We start from the raw sequence: 5,000 nt of genomic DNA, 5'->3' as shown, positions 1-5,000 counted from the left end.
ACTCTGTGCACATGCAGCACGTGTGACTGTGTGTGTTTGCAGTTAAGTCTGTGTGGGTGGGAGTATGTGTGTGTGTTTGTGTATTTTTAGTTATTGTCTGTGTGGTGTGTGTGTATGTGTATGTGTAGTTACATGTAAGTCTATGTGTGTGTGTGTGTGTGTAACATTTTTAGTTATTGTCTGTGTGCGTGTGTGTGTGTATGTGTGTGCGACGACTGCGTGTCTGTGTCTGCGTATGGTGTGTGTGTCTGTTCACATTTTGCTTTGACAAGTGCTAATCACATGCTATTAGGGTTCTGATTGCTGCGTTGCTTCCCTTCCTACTGAGATGTCAGTATTTGGTAGCTGACTGAAGCACAACAGGCAGCATGATAATCTAATGCTCTCTCGTCTGGCAAGAAATCAGATCTATGGAAAAATGCACCCAAAAACAAGGCCCCCCCTAACCCACATTGCGCTGCTCTCTTTAAGTACGGAGAGCTACTGTGAAAGAGTCCAGAACTGTTCCAGACTGTGAGCCCTGGCTGGCTGTGCAGCCTCTCTTCCTCCTAGTCCTCCTCCTCCTCCTCCTCCTCCTCCTCCTCCTCCTCCTCCTCCTGCTGCTGTTCCCAGACAGACAGACTGCAGCAGGGCAGCCAGGCAGCGCTGTGTCTCAGCCTCTCCCAGGCTCGCCGTGCCATCTGACACGTGGCCAACCTCAAGGAAGTGTACCACAGCACAGCTAATCGAAGACAGCTGGGCCGCCGCCTCCTCCTCCTTCTCCTCTTCTTCCCTGTCTACCTCCTCCTCCTCTTCCCCTTCTCCCTTCTCCTTCTCCCTTCTCCTTCTCTTCCTCCCCTTCTACTGCCTCATCCTCTTCTCCTTTTCATCCTCCTCGTCCTCCTCCTCCTCGTCTTCCTCCTCCTCCCTCTCCTCGTCCTCCCCCATGCCTGCTTCTGCACCTCAGGTATTTATCTGCCCGTTAAAACCTCGTAAAGAGCAGTAAACAACAGTTGCAGCACTTCCATAAAGCTTCTAAATGAAGCCCCACATAAATGAGCAGAGGAGTGGAGAGGAGACGAGAGGAGAGAGGGGAGGAGAGGACAGGAGTGGAAAGGAGAGGAGAGGAGAGGAGAGGAGAGGAGAGGAGAGGAGAGGAGAGGGGAGGAGAGGAGTGGAAAGGAGAGGAGACTAGAGGAGAGGAGAGGAAAGTGGAGGAGAGGAGAGGAGAGGAGAGGGGAGGAGAGGAGAGCAGAGGAGAGGAGAGGAGAGGAGAGAAGGGGCAAGGAGGGGAGAAGAGAGGAGAGGAGAATAGGTGAGGGGAGAGGAGAGGAGAGAAGAGGAAAAGAGGAGAGGAGAGGAGAGGTGAAGAAAGGAGAAGAGAGGAGAGGAGAGGAGAGGTGAAGAAAGGAGAAGAGAGGAGAGGAGAATAGGTGGGGGGATAGGAGAGAAGAGGAAAAGAGGAGAGGAGAGGAGAGGTGAAGAAAGGAGAAGAGAGGAGAGGAGAGGGTGGATGCCTCGGGGCTGGCCTGGTGTGCAGGCGGGTGTGCGGGCTGAGCCTGGAGGGGTTAAAGGGAGACGTGCCAAGGGAGCGCTGAGCCTGGAGGGGTTAAAGGGAGACGTGCCAAGGGAGCGCTGAGCCTGGAGGGGTTAAAGGGAGACGTGCCAAGGGAGCACTGAGGAGGGGAGCTTGGCTCAGATCTCTGTTTGTGTTCTGAGGAAGAGAAGCAGCCACTGTGTCACCGTGGAGGAGACACACAGCATAGTGACCAGCTCACAATATTGACCAAACACAGGGCTCTCAGCACAGTGACCAGTCACAGGGCTCTGAACACAGGAACTAATCGTAGGGCTCTGAGTACAGGGACCAATTACAGGGCTCTCAGCACAGTGACCAACCACAAGGCTCTCAGCACAGTGACCAAAAACAGGACTCTCAGCACACTGACCAATCACAGGGCTCTGAACATAGGGACCAATCGTATGGCTCTTGAGTACAGTGACCAATCAGAAGTCTCTGAGCACAGTGACAAAATGCTGGGGACTTAGAGCATCCAGAGCCACAAGTACATCATCCAGGCCTGTGGCGCAAAAACCGCACTAATCGGACTTTATGGGATGACATCACTCAGTAGATAAGTATCCGCATGATGGTCAGCAGAGGGAATTTGGGTGATTAATTCCCTCTGCACTTAGCCGATTAGATGAACCTACAGCAGAAAGAAATGCTCACTAATAAAGTGAGTGGAAGTGATGCTGAGGTGGTTTGAATGAGTGGGAGACAGTGGGAATCACTCACTGATCATTTGATCAAGTGCTACGATGACACAGAGAGAGACTGCAGATTTTTGGTGTGGAAGAGAGTTAATAGATGAGGTGATTGGTGTGAGAGAGGGAGAGGGGAAGCAGAGAGAGGGAGGAAGAGAGAGAAAGAGAGAGAGATGGAGAGAGAGAGGGAGGGAGGGACAGTGTCACCCAGAAAGGCCTCTGGCGGGTGTGGGAACGGCCTCGAGCTTGGAATTTGGGAGGGTGGAGGGTGGCGGGGTGGGGGGGGGGGGGCAGCAAACAAAAGCGTCGCTCCTCTTGGCTTTGAGTCATCAATAGGGAGGTCAGAGAACTCAGGGGAGTCACGTCACATGATCACGGACCATTCGCTCCTTTCTATCGCTCTCGTCTCTCTCTCTTTGTCTCTCTTTCTCTCTCTCTCTATCTTTCTCAATTCAATTCAATTCAATTCAGCTTTATCGACAACAAATAAAATATGTACGTGTGCGACCATACGTAAGTAGTAGCACGTAAGAGAAAGAAAACAAAACATCATGCATCATACATTACTGCAACAGCAGTGTGTGTGTGTGTGTGTGTGTGTCTGTCTTCCTCTGTCTGTGTCATCCTTGTTTTGCATCTGACCCTTTTTCTCTTGTTCTTTTCTTTGTTTCTGTTCTTGACCCATCTCTCTCTCTCTCTCTCTCTCTCTCTCTCTCTTTCTCTCCACTTCACCCTTTTTGTTTGTCTTGTCTCTCTCACTCTCTAACTTTCTCTCTCTTTCTCTCTCCTAGTCCCACTCTGTAACGATCTTTCTCTCCCTCTCTTTGTCTCTTTGTCTCTCTCTCTCTCTCTCTCTCTCTGTCTCTCTTTCGCTCTCTCTCTCTCACACTCACACTCTCACACACACACACTCAAAACTCCCTCTTAATGTACAGCTGTAATTTATTCTCCAAACCTCGAACCACAGAACACTCCAGGACATACCATTATGCTGTGTCAGGTATTTCAGGCAGATGGGGGGATAGAGAGACAGAGTGGGTGGAGGAGTGCTGGAATGACCGCAGTGGACAGAGAGAGAGGATGTGTCACAGGCTAGCCAGAGAGAGAGAGGCAGCCGCAGATAGAGGTGCCTAATAACGGCCTATGGGCTCCATTTGTGCAGAGAGTTCAGCTTGAGCAGAGTCCATCTCAACATCTCCCCCCTGGCTGCTATATAAGAGTGGGATTGGGGCCACATTGGAGAGGGGTTGGGGCCAGAGCGGGGCCAGAGCGGAGCCAGAGTGGGGCCAGGTGAGGGTTAGATGAGGACGGAGTTCCTACCTGCCGAGTTTATTTCCACATCAGATTATTCCACTCTCATCTTCCAACACGAATAGAATGGAACCTCCACAGGCACCACACACATGAATAGAATGGAACCTCCACAGGCACCACACACATGAATAGAATGGAACCTCCACATACACCACACACATGAATAGAATGGAACCTCCACATACACCACACACATGAATAGAATGGAACCTCCACAGGCACCACACACAGGAATAGAATGGAACCTCCACACGCACCACACACATGAATAGAATGGAACCTCCACACGCACCACACACATGAATAGAATGGAACCTCCACAGGCACCACACACATGAATAGAACGGAACCTCCATACACCACACACATGAATAGAATGGAACCTCCACAGGCACCACACACATGAATAGAATGGAACCTCCACACACACCACACACATGAATAGAATGGAACCTCCACATGCACCACACACATGAATAGAACGGAACCTCTACACACCATACACATGAATAGAATGGAACCTCCATACACCACACACATGAATAGAATGGAACCTCCACACGCACCACACACATGAATAGAATGGAACCTCCACACGCACCACACACATGAATAGAATGGAATCTCTACAGGCACCACACACATGAATAGAACGGAACCTCCATACACCACACACATGAATAGAATGGAACCTCCACAGGCACCACACACATGAATAGAATGGAACCTCCACACACACCACACACATGAATAGAATGGAACCTCCACATGCACCACACACATGAATAGAACGGAACCTCTACACACCATACACATGAATAGAATGGAACCTCCATACACCACACACATGAATAGAATGGAACCTCCACACGCACCACACACATGAATAGAATGGAACCTCCACACGCACCACACACATGAATAGAATGGAATCTCTACAGGCACCACACACAGTTTCCCGGCAACAGTCATTATCATAGAATTTCAGAACACAGATCGGATTTCATGTTATCTCTGTACTTGGCGTGCCTTGATCTCTTCTGTGCACAGTTATGTGTGTAATTAAGGATAATCCTGCCACTTCATTTGAGGTGACGTCAGTGTGCTTCATGTTGAAAGCTCTCTGTTGTGCCAACAAAACAGAGTGCAAACAATGTGGCTCTTTGCCCCACCAAAATAGCCCACCTCCCCTGCTTCGCCACGGCTTGGCATCAGCGGAGTGCCCGTGCCAACGCTGTGTGTGTGCCAGACGGCCAGAGACGGGCAGGACGGAACGAACTGCCCTCGGCGATCGGGCTCTCACAGTCCTGTGGCTCTTGGGTGTGGCACGCTAGAGAACATGGAGCCACGTTAAGGCCATGTTAAATTTAGTCCATTTCATCTGATTATGTGTCCTGTCCTTTTGTGTGTGTGTGTGTGTGTGTGTGTGTGTGTGTGTG

General features: G+C 50.4%; 1 protein-coding gene across 3 annotated transcripts in view; it reads left to right on the top strand.

Moving 5' to 3' along the window:
- Positions 1-5,000, top strand: part of tacc1 (transforming, acidic coiled-coil containing protein 1) — a 55,232-nt gene that overhangs the window by 30,502 nt on the left and 19,730 nt on the right. The window lies entirely within an intron of this gene.

Source organism: Sardina pilchardus, chromosome 14, assembly GCF_963854185.1.
Source record: "Sardina pilchardus chromosome 14, fSarPil1.1, whole genome shotgun sequence".
NCBI classification, from domain to species: Eukaryota; Metazoa; Chordata; class Actinopteri; order Clupeiformes; family Clupeidae; genus Sardina; species Sardina pilchardus.
The sequence above is the reverse complement of the archived record's forward strand: the minus strand, read 5'-3'. Positions and strand labels throughout refer to the sequence as shown.